General features: G+C 43.0%; 1 protein-coding gene and 2 long non-coding RNA genes across 3 annotated transcripts in view; 1 reads left to right on the plus strand and 2 right to left on the minus strand.

Annotated features, from left to right (window-relative positions):
* LOC116064080 overlaps positions 1-19,229 on the plus strand; it is a 272,833-nt gene that overhangs the window by 91,648 nt on the left and 161,956 nt on the right. The window lies entirely within an intron of this gene.
* The window catches only part of LOC118495912, a 43,661-nt gene that overhangs the window by 1,496 nt on the left and 22,936 nt on the right, over positions 1-19,229 (minus strand). The gene's annotated exons all lie outside the window — the stretch shown is intronic.
* On the minus strand, positions 463-17,420 carry LOC118495913. Its single transcript, XR_004898371.1, has 3 exons — positions 17,304-17,420; positions 16,208-16,217; positions 463-475 (listed from the first exon to the last, which is right to left on the minus strand). It is a non-coding gene; the product is annotated as an uncharacterized LOC118495913 (long non-coding RNA).

A 19,229-nucleotide genomic window follows, 5' to 3' on the forward strand; every position in this document is an offset into this window, starting at 1 on the left:
TTTTAACACTTTGTGTATCGGCTAAAGCGAAAGCCACAGGAAGACTGGCCTTCAGCTCTCTGCAATAAAACCACAAGCATTAAAAGATGCACTACTTTTCACACAAAAGCTGTCCAGGTTCCTCACACTCATTTTACTCGTTTACCTTCATACATCTGCACCTGAAAATATGCCTCGTGCAGCCTCATACCTGCACAGCCAGATGACAGTGTCATTAAACTGAGAGCTAGGAGCAGGGGCGGCTTGGCCATCGGGAATACTGGGAACAATCCCGGACGGCCGGTCCATTTCAGGCCGAACCGGCCGGTGGTCAATAAGTTTCTTTATTATTATTATTATTTTTTCTTTCATACGCGACCGGCCTGGCCAGCCGTTCAGCTGCAGCGGAGCGCTGTGTGTGTGTGTGTGTGTGTGTGTGTGTGTGTGTGTGTGTGTGTGTGTGTGTTTCAGACCGGGCCAAACCAATACTTTCAATCTTGAGGGGGGATACGAGCGGCCCCTCCTAATTTGGACTGATCCTCGTTTTTCCTGACATCCGATTGGCTCAAACTTAAGGCGCCGAAAAAAGAGTTTACTTTCAGTCAGGTTTGGATTTGTATGAATGCAACAGAGACGAACGATAAAAAATGGTGAAAAGAAGGAAAGAGAAAGAAATGGGTGGGGCCTAAAAAATAATAATGAAAAAGAAAAAAAATGTTGGCACAAGAGGCAGCTAAATGCGCCAAATTAACAGACCTTTTCCATAAAAAGGGTGCTGTGGCAGGAGGTAACGTTACAGATGAGGAAGGAGGACCCAGCAGCATGGACAGGACAGGTGCACGATTAGTGATGTGTTTATTATACACTGAAATTATTTATATTTGCATTTAAATATAGGCATATATATTATATAAGGGATAATGTAGAGCGAGGCGGTTTGCTATAAAAACGATTGTATTAGAATTAAAATAACTGCAAAAAATCCTTCTGCTCGTGCACGAAGGGCACTCGCGTAAAAGGCCTCTCCATCTTAAAGTCCCGGGCTGAATTTCAGTCCCAGTACGGCCCTGGCTAGGAGCCTCCCACTGGTATGTGGACAACATACTCATACACACTATATTTGCTGATTCCCAAACAGCTGAGTCATTAAAGAATCAAACTCACTGGATGGTTGGGTGGGTGCTGTGAGCGACAGTGGTTTCTTCCTGGTAGATATGTAAATGAGACCACTGTTTTAATCAGTTATAAATGACTGCAGTACAGATTCTGGTCAGCAGTGGCAGCATTGAGCACAGAGCTGCTGAGCAGCACTCCAGCTGGTGAAGGAGGAAGAAATCCACTCCCATCTTGGAGTTTGTGAAGACTGTCGGTACACGATCCGTTCTGCCTGCACGATCCGTTCTGCGCATGCGCAAGATAATACTGTTTTACCGAGGATACGACCTGCACGATCTGTTCCACGCTAGCCTATGGCTAGCCTCCACCGGGAAGCTAACGTTAGTTTAGCTAACAGCTAATTCGGCTAACTGCTAGCTGACAGCTAGATTCAGTCTAAAATAACGTTAACTCAAACGTAATGGGAAAAGCAGGCTACAGCTAAATTAAGACTTCACAGTAATAATAAAGACAAGTATTGAGTGATTGTATTTTAAATGAGCACAAGTAAAGTTGAACTGACGTAACAGCTGTTATATATGTTAGGTGTTTGTTATATATGTCAACGTTTATTTTCAAGTTTTATTTTGAGGGTCTTTTAAAGTTATTACATGCTGTCTCAGCTAGCAGTTAGCCGAATTAGCTGTTAGCTAAACTAACGTTAGCTTGCCTGTGGAGTGTAACGGCAGACCACTACAATCAGCTAGCGGTTAGCCGAATGAGCTGTTAGCTAAACTAACGTTAGCTTGGCTGTCGACCGGAAGCGTGGAACAGATCGTGCAGTGTCGCAAATCCTCGTACAACAACGGATCGTGCAGGCAGAACGGATCGTGTACCGACAAAGACTTTAATGGCAGAAACCTCTGTCACCAGAGACTTTACAGCCACTTAATTTCATTTCTTTATGCTAGTCCTCAGGGCCACTTCTTATTAGGGATGAGCGAGTACAGCATTATCTGTATCTGTATCTGTTAACCATATGAATTATCTGTATCTGTATCTGTTAACCATATGAATTATCTGTATCTGTATCTGTACTCGGACTGGGCGGGGCCTAACCCGGAAGTGGGTCGGGTTGTCTTGAAATGGGCGGGGCTTTAACCGGTATGTATTGATATGAGCTGATCAGAAATTGTTATATTTATTGCTGATTAGAAAACTATTTACATGACAGCATTAGCATTGAGCTTCAGATCAATGGTTTTGATCACGATAACAAACTATATACAGAACACGAACAATGAATACAACACATGTGGTTGCAATTATGAAGTAAAATGTAATGAACAAGAGTTTTCATACTCAACATAACTTTCTTTTTTTAACTTTTCATTTTTTTATGATCAGTGTGATTTTTTGGTTCTTTTATTTTTTTATTTCCACACCAGGTGTGTGTGTGTGTGTGTGTGTGTGTGTGTGTGTGTGTGTGTGTGTGTGTGTGTGTGTGTGTGTGTGTGTGTGAGTGAGTGAGTGAGTGAGTGAGTGAGTGAGTGAGTGAGTGAGTGAGTGAGTGAGTGAGTGAGTGAGAGAGACAGAGAGAGAGAAAGAGAGAGAGGGGGGCGGGGGGGACTGTGTTCTACGGATCAAATAGTCCGACGCTGTTTTTCAGATCTGTTTAGAGCCAGCTGACGGTTTAAAAAAGAAAAAAAATCTCCGACAGGCAGAGACGCAACGCGAGTCGCATTCTACCAAGCACCACGTCTGAACAAACCCCACGTTTACCAGAACTCTACTGGTTAATAAGTAAGTACTACAAACCAAAGTAAAAAACAAACCTGAAGCTGAAGAAACCCTCAACGTTAACGGAAAAGACCGGCGAACCTGAGTGACTGAGGGAGAGACAGAGAGAGTTGTTCTGTGTGAGTGAGCAGAGCGGGACACAGCAACACAATAAATCTGTATGTGTGTAGGGGAGGGGCGCTGTGACAACTAGCCTATCACAGAACGCAGACACAGTCAGCTACCCAATGAGGATTTTTATTCAATCCGAGCACAGATATTGACTCGTATTACTCGTATAATACTCGTACTCGGCAAAAGTGCTTTATCCGTACCGGATACTCGTTTCAGCCGAGTATCCGGCTCAACTCTACTTCTAATGTCATGTCATGGTGAAACTATGTTTGGAGTGTTACTGTCTCCCTTGTCACCAGAACCAATGTGATTTTGTGATAATGTTCCAGTATTTATGTAAAATGTACATCTTTCTGTTAATGACAACTTCCTATTGTTTCTTTATTGTTCCTTTCAAACTGTTTCTGTCACTTTTCCCATTGGACACAGATGACTGTGACAGAGTGGAGCAGTGAGTGAGGTACACATCACTTGTTTGACAGGAAGAGACAGCAGTGGTGTCTGAGCACGCTTTTAAAGTTGATAATGTGTCTAAAAATATAAATTAACCACTGGCCTAGATTCTGTCATGTAGAGAAAAAAAGACAATCTGCGGCTAGATGTTTTGGAAAGACGCTAACCAGCAGGCAACGAATAGCAACAGTAAAGTCTCAACCACAGGAAGACTAGTGATCACACATAACCACACACATCAAAAGATTAGCAGTTTTTATAAGATCAAGAATGACGTTGCCTAATGAGTATCCAGTATTTATCAACCCCTTCTGACACTGTTTCAACATCAATATCTGATTTCAGACTTGAGGAAAGCTACAAACTCACACGTGCACAACCAGATATGAGAGCATTTACTGTGTGCATCTTAAAAGAAGAAAGAAGTCAATGAAGCTGCATTTTGGAAATCTGAAAGCTACACAATGAATGAATCGAGGCCTGCCCACTGAGTCACCTGTGCAAGTCCTAACACACACACACACACACACACACACACACACACACACACACAGTTGTGGGTGGTGGTGACAAACTCAACCAATCACATGTTTAGAGTACAGTCTAGCTCTTATTGGCTCCCCTCTGCTGCTCTTTTACCCCCAAGATTCCTGCAGTTGTATGCTGGTATATACGTGGCCGACAGGGGCAAACACACTGCAACTCGATGAAACGCACGCAAATAGACAAAACACAAGCAAATTAAGAAAACATCTTCATTAATTTGACAACACATGTGCAGCATTTAGCAAACACGCTGCAAATACACACAACACAACCAATTACACAAACGCGCTGCAAATACAGAAACGATGCAAAAAGAAAACCACACAATCCCCGAAAACAAATGCAACAAAAAAAAAAAAACACTGCATCTGCAGATTACACAACAGAAGTTCTCCAGGGCCCTATTTCAGGTAGAAGGGTTAACAAACTCTGAGTCTAACCCTGATGTCTGAGTTGATTTACCCTGACATGGGAAACTGAGTTTTCGGTTTCAGAACAGCTGATATGAGTTGGTTCAATCAACTCAGAGTAGGTTCACCACCACTATAAAAAGGCAGCATGAATGGAGCCATGATACTACGATTCACCATGGCAACAACCACAAACAAACTGGTCGGCGGAAATACTCATGCGCACATACAGCGAGTAAAAAAAAAAAAAAAGGCGGCTGCTGCAAAAGAGAATTTGCGTGGGAGAAAATTGCTGCTAGAGTAAATGCGTATATTCCAATATAGTGTATATCATATTTAATCATAAGTATAGCCTAATATTACTGGTGAAATGGTATTGAACCTATAATCTATTTCATTTCTGTGGATGAAAAAGTACTACGCCTACTAATCCCATTCTGAGGCTGTAGCACCATCATCATCAGAATTATAATTCATAATCTTTTATTTCAAAGCTTTTACATCATTCTCCTGCAATACTGTGGAACTCCTTTTAAAAACGTTTAAAACCAGTTTGAGAGCGAGTCACACTCTTCTGACGGCTTTACTAATATGCTCCGCATCTCCAGTGTGGTAAAGACAAATGCCGTTTGCAAAAAAAACGTAATGCGACACAAATAATCTGCTGGGATGTAAGATCATAGATGGGTGACATTAGTCATGAGGACGGATAAGGTTATGTAGCCTAGGCTACATAACCGATAGACTGGGAAGAAAAACGATACCGATCAAATAGGAAGTTATCTGAAAATTAAAATGCCGGGGCCTCAATATCATCTCCCGAGATATAACACCCTGCTTTCTGAAATAGGGCCCAGGCCTCTAGGGGGAACAGCTTGATTTCCAAGCCCTCTAGTGTGCAATGCTGGGAAGCGAGTCAACCCCTTCTGTACAAAAAACACCACAGTGGACACACCATGAGTGTGAATTTGGTCACCAGTCAGATCATGTACAGTGGGCATACAGCCATTAGTGACTTGCTGCTCAGAGTTAACTCAGTCAGCGGTTCCTCTGTCAGCATCACAGCATCTCTCCCTCCCTCTCCTCTGGGGCCAGAGTGTATAAAAAACATCAAAATACAGTCAACTCAGTGAGGAGAGTTGTGATATTATGACATACTGATGAAGTCCCGATTTCTTTTCTTTTCTCTAGCTGCCCTTTCCTCAGGGGTTTTATTTCCTTTTAATGCGTTCCCTCTCAGCTCCATCTTTTCCCTCTCTCTCTCGTTCTTCCTTTCACCTGGGCTATTTTGTCTCCACCCTGCTCGGCCACGTGTATCAACACTCTGGTTACTGAAAGCATGCGCTCCATCAGAAAGACCAAAACCTCACGCTACAAAAACCCTCAGCAGTAAGCCTCACCAACAACACTGACACTGCCTGTAATACATTTCCTTGATTATACATACTTTTACTTACTTTTACTTAACATTTTCAATGTAGGACTTTTACTTGTAACAGAATATTTTTACAGTGTGGTATTAGTACTTTTGCTTAAGTAAAGGATCTCAATACTTCTTCCACCACTGGCAACAAGAGATGCTGTTCAGAGTCAAACTGATGCTTAATTTATACTAATCTGCAGACGGTGGACAGGAGTGACCATCACTTTGTCAAGAAGACAAAAAAAACAGCAACCTTTTTTCATAGTGCTGCGTTTTAATTAATTCTTATCTCTTTTAAAGACAAAGTATACGTACGACAATTTGATATCATAGCATGTGTATAACAGTGTATTAAATGTTATTTGTAGTTTCAAATTATATACAAATATATCGTCACCTCGCCTCACACAACAAAGGCCTTCATGTTCCCAAAGAGCAAAAGTTGATCATGACTTTTTAAAAAGTGTTAGCTGTGAATAAGTGTTAAACTTTTCACCACTTCCTCTTCTTTAAACTCACACGCCCTGCTATATCTTCACATAGTTCCTCTGTGTCTATTAACAGGTGTCTGAAGCAGTGTGACAGTTGGACAGTCAGATATAAAAGCTTTACTCTGCCTATTAGTGTTAAATGACCATACATTATTACTGGATGGATCATTCTAATGCATGCATCAAACAGTTTAACAATGTACTACTGAGAAAGGAGTCACTTTAACTTAGCAACAGCCACAAAACACAAAAAATAATAAAGTGGAAGGACGTTTGGTCTAGTCAATTTCCTAATTCAGCTGCCCTGGATACCAACAGCTTGTGCAGAACAAACATGAGCAGCATCTGTGAGGGAAACCACTAAATTCTGCAAATATTATATACTGTAGAAAATAGGAAGTTCCTCACTTACAGAGCATGAGAATGTTACGTTTAAAATACAGACTGTCTGCTAAAGTCATTTTATGGTCGAGATCAACCAAGGTTATGTGAATCTTATTTTGTATTAGTGGATTTGTTTTGACCGTCTTACATAAAGGCCTCGATGAATCTGATGTAAATTGTTCTTAATTGGTTTGAACATTACTCTGGCAGCTTAATAGGAAATAACCTCAAGAATAAGTTGGTCTGGTATCTGTTGAGGCGATCATATGTTGTCAAAGACTCCACCTCTGAAGTAGAGAGCAGCCTTCCTGGAGCTCAGTTAGACATCACAGAGCTGTGATCATACGCACCACCATGAAACGGAGCCTGATAACAGCTCTAATTCTCTGTAGCATCAGTAAGTACTGACAATACTTATACTCAACTTTATTACTTCCAGCATTACAACTTATTTGCTTATTATTTTATTTATTAAGCGGTACTGTTTACCTTCCTATAACAAGTCTCTGCTGTTTGTTTCAGGCTGGATCTCTGTCTCAGGTTCTGAGTCTCACACTGAGACTGTGGAGGGTCGGCCGGGTGGAGAAGTCACACTCACATGTTCTAACAGGTCCAGCCGAGACAATCCACCATTTTGGTTGAGAGTGTTCAACAGAACCAAGGCCAGCTGGATCTCCACAATGATCAGCTCTATAGGAAAACCTTTATACAGTGATGGAATTCAAAACATGGAAGATTCAACATGAGTACCAACATCTCCACTCTCTTTCTCCAAATCAAACATGTGGATGTATCTGACTCTGGACTGTATTTATGTGGATTTTACATCAGAGGACGTTATGATTTCAGCGCAATACACTTCAATGTTAAAGGTAAGATTATAAAAATCCTGTGTTCTGTATTCTTCTTTTTATATATGCTAATATCATAATTGGCAAAAAAAGAGCACATTTCATCATTTTAAAACAAGACAGTGATACCATTTTTCAAAGTAAAATCAGACATGATCTTATCTTGATTTTGTTAAAAGGCAGTGATGATTCTCATGATGACGCTGACAGGAAGTCTGAAAGTAAGATTCTCTTTCACATTTCTTTAGTTGTGCAGAGTGACTGCTAGTCCTTTTAAGATAAAAAACAATGTGTCTATCCTAACTTTGGTTAATGTTCTCACAGTTCTCAAGCCCGTGAATGAAAAACAGTCATAAACGTCTTTCTATATTTGCTAATTTATTAATTGCCCAAAAATAACACCTGTGGCTATTTGAAAAGATTCCAAATAAGAGAGTGATACAATATTTCAAAGTATAATCAAAAGTAAATGTATCTTTTATTTTGTTAAAAGGCAGCGATGAATCTCATGATGACGACAGGAAGTCTGAAAGTAAGATTCAACATAAAAGATTTAATGTTCTCACAGTTCCTGAGCCAGTAAATGAAAACAGAGTAATTCTATTCTCTTTCTTTCAGCAGAGTCTGATGGAACAGCAAAGCTGATGATTTTGATCCTGGGAGCTCTGACTGTTCTCCTCTTAATGATCATCATTGTTCTGGTTGTTAAAAACAGGAAACTTCAGAAAGGTACTTCCTGAAAGCTATTCTTTCTACCTTGTGTTCTATTTAGATTATTTTGCAATACGTTGAAAAAATAAAAAGTGTTATGTTTGCCCAATCAGAATAAGAGTAAAGTAACGATGAATAATGATTGTCAGTGACCTGATTGGACGTTTTGTCTCTTTCATTCAGCTGCCAATGAAGAACAGAATCCTCAACAGCCTGAGGTGAATCAACTTGTATCATTTCCTATTATATGTTTTAAAGGTAGCAGAGGCATGATTTAGTTTTTCTCACTAACTCAGCTGTTCTGACTCTTTCCAGAATCTGGACTCTGAACCTCTGACCTGAAAGATGCAGCTCTGAGTTTGTATGCAGCAACAATAAGGAACAGGAGGCCTGCATCAGAGAGAGAAGTGGAGACTCATGCTGTTTATGCTGTCTGCAGATAGACTCAGCAGGAGATGAATATGATAAAGCATCAGTTCCACTCTGAGTTCTTTTGTGGGTGAATGGGGAGGAGTTCACCTTTTCTCATTGAAAAAAAATGTCAAATGAAATCTCTAAATATGATGTTTTTTTTAAAGGGCTTTTACTCTCTTCTCTCTCTCTCTCTCTTACTCGGTCTTCTGAGTCTTATCGGACTGTGGTGACTGTCCAGATAGACTATAGTAAGATCAGGGGTCAGCAACCTTATGGCCTACCATACAATGGAAGACTTTGAAAAGACTAAAGTCTGACACCATCTCACATCTCAAAACAATCATCTCACATCTAACGTTAAAGACATGTCATAATATGTAAAGACTGGGGATCTTGCAGGTTCACACATTGCACGACAACTAATGTTAGATTTGTTTTGAAAAATTTAACCAAGCTAGCTAGCTACCGCTAGCGTTAGCTGGTACCTTAAGGGAAAGTTTGCCATACATGCAGATGAATGTCTCCAGTACCCGGAGGTCCGTTTTTATCCGTCGCCAACTCCCGTTGGATGACACGCTTCAGAAGGGTTGAAAATCAGCAACTTTCCCTCTTTAGCGTTTAGCTTAGCGCTGCACCATAGCAACCATAAATAACACTGACTCTAGCCGTTTGCCGTTTCCTGTTTGGTGCTGGAGGGAGCACACCCATTGGTAGTTGACAGTGTTGACAGGATTTAACTTCACTACCAAGACTTCAAACTTACGATGACATCAAACACGTTTGATTTTGTCAGAACATCAAGACGTGAAAAAGACTGACTCGGACTGAGTTTGAGGACCACCTCACACCAAACGATGGAGACGATGGGAGCGCACCCCAACTCTAGCAAGACTCTCAGGATTTCATTCTGATATTGTAAATAGTCTGCGACATTGGAACCGCTTGAAAAGTTGTTTGGCGTAAGGTCGGCATTAGGCACCCAGGCATTGCTAGTGTGCCATTGTGTGCCATGCAGAGAGTTTTTTGGAAATTACCTCTTTCACAGTCATTTGCAGGAGACAGGGTTGTAGTACTCGAGACGGTTTTTCTATGGTCTCGGACTCGCTGGTATTTGGACTTGGACTTGTCTCGGTCCCTGCCACTGGTCTTGCCAAATATGGCTTTTGGTCTCGACCGAGTCCAGGTGTCTTTATTATGTTTATAATAATATTGGAGGGAAAGTGAAACACTGGCCACCTGATAACCAATCACACACTAGATTATCTTCGCATGGCACGCCCTGCATCTGGGTGCCCTGCTAATGTTATTGCCATTAATTTTCATTGATTCACACACACACTGTAATAAACGAAGATTTTGGTTATAGAAATCACCAGGAATTTCTCAGCACTGTGCTTAAAAAGAAACAGGGCAGACTGCAAATTCTGCAAAGCGACAATTTCAGAAACCTGTGGGACAACGTCAAACTTCGTAAGACACCTGCAGAGGCATCATACACTCCTGCGAGGCATCATACATTGCGGTAAGTTAACTGCAGAGCTAGGAGCTGCTTAGCCTTATCTATGTGTTAATGTTAAAATTAGCTAACATAGCGGAAGATAAAAGGAAAGTTCTTAGACATAAAGTTATCGTAACTTGCGTCTGGTATTACTGGTTTCATGAGGTAAAAAAAAATTATTTTCTTTTTTTCCTCTGTCTTGACTCTGACTCAAACCTTTTTGGACTCGGTCTTGACTAGTCCTGGGGCCTCATGTATAAACGTGTACGCATGAAAAGCTTGCGTACGATGGTTTTCACGGACACTTTGTGATGTATAAAAAATTAACTTGACGTGAGAATGCGCGGGCCATTACGCTAACTGTTGAGCAGACGTGAGAATGTGCGGGCCGTCCGCAAAGTCTTTTCTGGCTCTGTAACGTGGCGAATTCTAACTGAAAAGTGCAGAAAATCACCAAACATTACAAAGTAAAGTTTCCACTACAGTTACGGTCATTCATCTATGACGTTGACTATTCAAAAACATAATTACCACCGCTAATAAAAGTTTGATCATTGATGTGGATGATTCACATCAGAATGCCAAAACCCAAACGGAAAATGATATAATCTGCCACCACTTAAATTCTTCTGTTGAATTTGAGGGTGTCAAACAAACGACAAAATCCCTCAGGAAATGCATGTCACCCTCTGTAGGCTATATAGTTAATATTGCACGCAGCACGGATTATTTATCACATATGAAATATATACTCGCTGTGCAACTACAAGACTGGCATGGGAAAATGCAATTGTCTCTGTGAGCCTGACTCGGGCTCATCCATGGGGCACGTGTGATGCTTAATTGATCCGTGGATTATGTGTAAATCAGTGAACAAGGAGTGGTAAATTAGGTGTAGCCTATAAAAGGACGCGTAAAAGATATTGCTATACTTGATGTGTAATGGCTGCTCTGGCACTGCTTGAAGACTCTCAAATAGGAGAATCCGGAGAGAGCGTGTATTCAGAAACCAAACCGATTTGCTGGCCCACGATGATAACTGGCTAATGAGTCGATTCAGGTTGCCAAGGGCTATCTTGTTGGAACTCTGTGCTGAGCTTGGGCCGGCTTTACAACGTGAGACAGTAAGGAACCACGCGTTACCTGTCCCCTTGCAAGTGCTCACCACGCTGGGCTTCCTCGCAACGGGGGCTTTCCAGAGAGAGCTGGCTGACCGGTCAGGCATTTCCCAACCATCACTGAGCCGCGCCATGCCAGCTGTATGGAACGGTATCATCCGTATGTCACCCAGGTACATAAGATTTCCCTTCACTGTCGGTGAGCAGGCCAACATTAAACTGCAATTCGCAGCGATGAGCCGATTTCCAAATGTAATCGGAGACATCGACTGCACTCACATTGCTATAAGGGCACCATCTGATAATGAATTTGCTTATGTGAACAGAAAACACTTCCACTCTATTAATGTGCAAGTGATCTGTGATGCGCAAATGTGTTTGACCAATGTTGTGGCACGGTGGCCTGGCTCTACTCATGATTCATTTATCCTGCGAAATAGTGTGGGAAACAGACTTCAAGCAGAGGCGCAGGATGGCTGGCTTATCGGTAATATTTAATTTATGATCATTAGGCTACGGTAAAATAAGGCAATGATCTTGTATTGGCATCTGAGTATGTGGTTATTGAATACCCGTAGGTGACCGTGGTTACCCGTTGCACACTTGGCTCCTCACCCCGCTCACAAACCCCCAGAATGAGCAAGAGCGACGGTACAATGACCTACATACTCGGGCTCGGTCAGTGGTGGAGCGGACCATAGGGCAGCTGAAAGGCCTGGTGGCATGCTGCTTGACAGCCCACAGAAGGTGTGTCACATTGTGCTGGCATGCAGTGTGCTGCACAATGTGGCGAACAAACGTGGTGTGCCTCCGCCACAGCCCGAAGCAGAGATGGACGAACACGACCCGTGGCCACTGAACATTAGGCCCAATGCAGCAGCCTTACAGCTTCGGTTGGAGGTCATACAAAGAATGTGAAAAGGCAAGACAATATGCATTTACTTTTTGAGGTCTTTCATTGCGTCACATAAGTTAGTCAGACCATCATTTATTCGTCTTAATTCTGTCACTATGTCCATCATTGTGTTCACAATTTCATTTTGTGACTGCAGCACAACATCGGTGAGGACACGGCCAGTCTGGCGTCCCTCAGCAGCGGAGGCACGCGGTGCAGCCGATCCAGTGCGTGCTCCATCTCCTGCCGTGGAGGTGCTGGCCACACATGGGTCCCCCCTCCCCCTCTCCCCCTCCTCCTCCTCCTGAGTCTCCCTCGTGCCGGACTCCTCAATTTCCACATTGTCTAGAATAAACAAAATTACATCAGTTGGTTCAGACTGCTTCTTGTGCGTAATTTGGATGGAATTTTGTGTTTTGTTACTGGTCTTTAAATGTGTCTGAGTCGTGGTGTATTTCATACTTACCAGGATGAATGTTTGTGTCTCCCTCACATGCTGGCAGAACTCCAGCTATAAGTTCCTCGCCGATGATTGCAGCCACCCTTTCCTCCTGTGGCGTCAGTGCAGGTGCTCCCGACCCTCCACCTGTAGCTGCCACGCTTTTACGATGCGCCACTAACTCATTTTTTAATTTCTAGTTTAACATCGGACCATTTTTTCTTATCTTCTACCATGGTCCGGTTCTCCGAACCTACAGCATTTACGGCCCTAGTGACAGTATTCCACTCCCGACTTTTTTTGTTACTAATACCTAATGACCGGTGTCATAACCTGGCTCAAGGCCCATGACAAAAGAGGGAGCGAGGCATTGTAAATTATCAAAAGTGATTTATTTAACAAAAGAATAAACTAAACATATCTTTTGTAATGTGCAAAGTGTGTCTCTGTAACTGAAATAAACTCAAAACAAGATGTGGCAGGCAGGGTGATCAGGCCATGGTTGATGTCTGGATCGCAGTGAAGAGAGAGTAGTCTGACCAGGTGGAACTTTATCAGCTCACAGCTCCCAGGTGCACCAGATCTGCAATCAACTCAAACAAAGATGGGTAAGACCAGAGAGGTATCACTCCTACAGAGAGGCCCCACCAGATCACACAGGGGCCGTCACACCTCCCCCCATAAAGCCGGTGGCCCAAAGGAGCCAACGGCAAAACCAACTACCACATCCAGCCGTCACAACCGAACATTATTCAGAAAAAGCAAGTGTTACCAAAACCACCAAAATATAATACAGACTTATACCAAGCAGAAAGGAACCGTTGACCTCCAAATTGCGCCGATCCCATCTTGAGCAAAACCAGGTACCTGGGAAGCAAAGGAAGAGAACAGGCACACAAAAAACAAACAGGGTACAAAACAAAAAATGGCAATATCGACCTAGAGCAGAGGGGCACGTGACAACGCATCAGCTATTACGTTGTCCACTCCTTTAATATGTCTAATCTCAAGCGCGTAGGCTTGCAAAAACAACGACCACCTCATGAGTCTCTGATTGGGACATTTAAGTGACTGCAAAAATGTCAGCGGATTGTGATCCGTATAGACAACAAGGGGCCTCCCACCAACGTACACCTCGAAATGCTGCAAAGACCAAACGAGTGCCAGCGCTTCTTTCTCTATCACCGAATAATTCAGCTGATAACGGTTTAATTTTTTCGAAAAGAAGCTAACTGGTCTCGCCAGTCCCTGACCATCCTCCTGCAGCAAAACAGCACCCGCCCCAAACTGACTTGCATCCACTTGAATCATGAAAGGCTTATCAAACCGCGGCGCTATTAAAACAGGAGACGAACACAACAAAGACTTGATGTTCTCAAAGGCTTGCTGACACTCATCAGACCACAAAAACTTTGCACTAGCTTTCAACAACTCCGTCAGAGGAAAAACAACTGTAGAGAAATTTTTACAAAAGCTCCTGTAGTATCCGACTAGACCCAAAAAACGTAACTCTTTTTTAGTATAAGGAATATATTCCTAATTGTCCCTGATTTTACATTGCAAGGTATTGCCATTGGCCGAAACGTACCCCAATGGAAATGTGGTCGGCGTTTTGGGACATTTGCCATACACGCGTTGATTTTTTGGGCACATTCTGGCCATTTGGGTTGCCGATTTGGGCACACTTATGCAATTTGGGAACGCATGCACGACCACCGTTTGGGCCGTTAGAGGCGCTGTTTTTGAATCTGACGATTCGGAACGATATTGACAATTGGGAATACGTGGTAAGGGGGTGCAGGAGTGATGGCCAGTAGGGGGCAGATGTGCTTGGGACAATTGGGTACACTTTTGACACTTGGGTATAAAATTGGTATAAAATTGGTGGCAATAACTGAGTGGGGGCTGCAATGGGGGGGTCTTGGGGGTCTTGGGGGGTGGTGGGAGAGGGGGGTGCATAGGACATTCGGGAACACTTTTGCCAATCGGGAACACTTGTCATTTGAAAGGGGGGGGTTACAGTGGCCTGGGTGGGGGTCTTGGGGGGGGGGGTCTGGTGGTGGTGGAAGAGGGGGGGTGCATAGGACAATCAGGAACACTTTTGCCAATCGGGAACACTTTTGTCATTTGAAAGTATGGGGGGTTACAGTGGCCTGGGTGGGGGTCTTGGGAGGGGGGGGTGGTCTGGTGGTGGTGGGAGAGGGGGGTGCATAGGACAATCAGGAACACTTTTGCCAATCGGGAACACTTTTGCTATTTGAAAGTGGGGGGGGGTGCATAGGACAATTGGGAACACTTATGCCATTTGGGAAGGACAATTGATAACACTAAAACCTCCCTATGAAAAACAGGCCAAGTGTCCCGGGCTTTCAAAAGTGTTGTCTGACCCCTTCTGGGGGAGCCAGTAGGGACCCTTCCCACGGGTGTAGGACCACCAAAATTTGGTCATTTATTCTCCACAGCGCCCTCGGTAACATCGAACAGGTTCCAGGCCGTTATTTTACTGTTAAGTGTGGGAAACAGCATATTAGCATTGAAAATTGCTTCGTGACCTTTGACAATGGCTTCTTTGACCTTTACGTTTTACATTGTGGGACACTTGGGAACACTTCTTCCATTTGGGAAGGACATTTGGGAACACTTCTTCCATTTGGGAAGGACAATTGGGAACACTCAACCACCCTATTAAAAACCAAATGTCCTGGGTCGGGCGTTGAATCCTTTTTTTTTTTTTTTTGTGCCCCTGGTATACTAACTTACTTCCAGGGAGAGGAAGGGAGGCCAGACCGGGGCTTAGCCTGCAATCAGGCCTCGCGGTCGGACACCCTGCCCGGCTTGCACACCCCCTGATGGATGTGTGGACTCTGGCATTTTTAGGGAGGACATTTGGGAACACTTGCCATTTGGGAAGGACAATTGGGAACACTTTTGCCATTTGGGAAGGACAATAGGGAACACTTTTGCCATTTGGGAAGGACACCCTGCCCGGCTCGCACACCCCCTGATGTTACCAAATGTCAAAAGTGTTCCCAAATGGAAAAAAACCCTTATAAACCTAACAAGTACAAGTGAAAAAATTATACTTGTCATTGAAATATTGAAACAAATTTCAAGTATGTTGCATAAAAGGGGCGTGGCTACAATAATGGCTTGGTTCCAGCCCCCAGGACCTTTGCCTTGAGCATATAGGATTCCTGATGGTCTACGGTTACCACGCCCTACACGTTTAATCTATGGTTTGTGGCGGCCGCTCGCGTGCAGGTTTTTACGCGCGTAGCTCCGTTTTTTGAAGAAATACGGCTGTTTGAAGGTCGGACATTTGGGAACATTTCCCATTCATTTTCCCTTATAAAATCCTCCCATTCATTTGTAATTGCATTTGTCCCGCCTCCCACGCGAGCACGCTAGGTGCTAGCGACTCCAAACCAACTTGGCCCCGCCCCATTCGGGCCCGGCAACAACATATTAAAGTTTCGGAGCGCTGGCACGCTCAGAACAAAAGTTTCTCCGTTCAAAACTATATTTAAACATTGTGTTGGACGTACCGATCCTCAAGGCCATTTTTTGGGGGAACTTTGAACGGGACTTTTTTTGTTCTAGACGCTTTGGAGCAAAAATAATTGTGCGCTTTTATAGAGGGGCCCGCAGCCCGCTACTGTGCGAAATCTGGGGTCTCTGGGGGCTTTCCTTTATTAATTATTAATATTTATATTTTTTGAAAATGCCATGGGAAATGGAAGAAATGTTCCCAAATGTCCAAAAACCTTTTTGAGGAGCCAGTAGGGGCCCTTCCCATGGGTCCAGGTCCACCAAAAATTAGTCATCCATTATTCAGGACGCGCTCTTCAACACTGAACAGGTACCAGGCCATTATTTCAATGTTAAATGTGAAAAAAAAATTATTAGCATTGAAAATGCCCTTTTGACCTTTGGCCCCTTATATTTTGGGACACTTGGGAACATTTCTTCCATTTGGGAAGGACATTTGGGGGGAGCCAACTCCCCTATTAAAAACAGGCCAAATGTCCCATTTTGCACTAAGGGAAAGGCCTAAAAAATGTTTCATGAAATGGAAAAAGTGTTCCCAAATGTCCAGACCCCTTCTGGGGGAGCCAGTAGGGGCCCTTCCCATGGGTCCAGGTCCACCAAAAATTAGTCATCCGTTATTCAGGACGCCCTCTTCAACATGGAACAGGTTCCAGGCCATTATTTCAATGTTAAATGTGAAAAAAAAATTATTAGCATTGGAAATGGCCTTTTGACCTTTGGCCCATTATATTTTGGGACACTTGGGAACACTTCTTCCATTTGGGAACACTTCTTCCATTTGGGAAGGACATTTGGGGGGAGCCAACCCCCTATTAAAAACAGGCCAAATGTCCTGGATCGGTGGGGCTTTCAATACTTTGTTAAATTTTTTTTGACTTTTTTTCGTGCCCCTGGTATACTAACTGACTTCCAGTCAGAGGAAGGGAGGCCAGAACGGGGCATAGCCTGCAATCAGGCCTCGCGGTCGGACACCCTGCCCGGCTCGCACACCCCCTGATGGATGTGTGGACTCTGGCATTTTTAGGTAGGACATTTGGGAACACTTGCCATTTGGGAAGGACACTTGGGAACACTCAACCGCCTATTAAAAACAGGCCAAATGTCCCGGGTCGGGCTTTGAACACTTGTATCACTTTCGTGCCCCTGGTATACTAACTGACTTCCAGGGAGAGGAGGGGAGGCCAGACTGGGGCTGAGCCCACATTCAGGCCTCACAGTCGGGCAGCGCTTAGCATGGCTGCTCAGGAGGATAGGACATTTGGGAACACTTCTTCCATTTGGGCAGGACACAAATTTATATAAACTGGTAATTTCAGCACATGTGCTGAAGTTACCGGAATATGTAAACCCTTTGGTTTTTCTGGGAACACTTGCCGTTTGGGAAGGACAATAGGGAACACTTTTGCCTTGTCAATTGTTTTTAATAGGGTGGGTGAGTGTTTCCAATTGTCCTTCCCAAATGGCAAAAGTGTTCCCAAATGGCCGACCTTCCTGTGCAGCCATGCTAAGTGCTAGCATGTCCAAACCAACTTCATTTTACTCCATACAGAGCTGGCAACAACATACTCAAAAACCAGGGCTGTAGCAGAAAGTTGAAAAATTGCCATTTTTCTGGTTCAGGTTTGAGGCCAGAAATGCATCCAAAAGTCCTCCAGGTGGGAAATGACATTTGGGAACACTTTTGCCATTTGGGAAGGACACTTGGGAACAGTCAGTCCCCCTATCAAAAACAGGCCAAATGTCCCATTTTTGAAATAAGTACAGTATTAGGAGAGACCAACCCAGGACATTTGGCCTGTTTTTAATAGGGTGGGTGAGTGTTTCCAATTGTCCTTCCCAAACGGCAAAAGTGTTCCCAAATGGCCGACCTTCCTGTGCTGCCGTGCATGCTCTCTGCGTGATGCTAAATGCTAGCTCGTTAAGTATATTTATCTATTTTTTCTATTGATATATTCATCTGTCGACATATATATCATCCCTTTATATTTTATATGTTATATGAAGGCCTAGATAGTACATTTTCGGTTTTTTTTTAAACCCTGAGTTCCCAAATGTGACAAAGGCCTTGTCACTTTTGGATGGCACATGGTAAATCTACTCAGGTCACCAAGAACTCGGACAATTAATTTGCAGTCACACTTTTATACATATCATTCAATAAATCTGTTACCAAAAATACCACATTACATTGGTTTAGTTTAGTCAGTTCAGTTTATTCATTTCAGTCAATTCTATTTTTCAACAAACTTACTTAACCATTATTTCGACCTCTTTCTCCTCTCCAGTCCCTGGGTCTGAACCAGAGCTGAGGCAAAGTGCTGCTTCATGTAGGGCCTACAGCAATCACACACAGGTGCGCTGATGGTGGAAGATACCATGTGTCTGGGTCATAGGTGAGGGTAGATTTTCTAGTTGAAAATGTGTGCAAGTTTCTGTGTTTTCTAAAGTAAGAGGAGTGGAAAATGATTTTTTTCAAGAGTCTGTTTGTTTATTGTAGAAACTAGCAGTGAAATTCTAAATCTGTAAATGGTAACATAGGTGAGAGATAATTGAAACAATTAAGAGATGGTTGGTCTAGTAGGAGGGGCTTAACGTATATAAGCCTCTGGCCACCTAAGCATGGGGGCTCAGTCGGAGGGTGACAACAATCCAGACAGGTAATGTGAATTTTGCTAGTGGAAGCCTTGTGTAAAAAGATAGTTTTTTTGTTATTACTGAGTTCAAACCTTGGCCTGCCTGCCTGCCTCTGCCACAGAGTGGGCAAATTGTTAAGCCGCAAATATTAGCGTCCAATTTCTAAGCCTCTCCGAGATACACCTTTGTCTTTATGTTGAAATAGCACTTTAAAGCTGCACATACTGAAAAATTTAGTTTTTCGGATTGCTTTCAATTTTACAATATTTATTCAGCCTAGTGAGAGAGTAAAAATGTATATTCTTAATATTGAATAAAACAACATACTATTGCTACTAAGTCAGTATTATGGATTATTAAGAGTTAATTCCTCAGCTTATGGAGTTTTTTTCATCTTTCCTTTACAGATGACTTTAACCAAGCAG

The sequence above is a fragment of the Sander lucioperca genome, chromosome 9 (genome assembly GCF_008315115.2).
Source record: "Sander lucioperca isolate FBNREF2018 chromosome 9, SLUC_FBN_1.2, whole genome shotgun sequence".
Classification (NCBI taxonomy): domain Eukaryota; kingdom Metazoa; phylum Chordata; class Actinopteri; order Perciformes; family Percidae; genus Sander; species Sander lucioperca.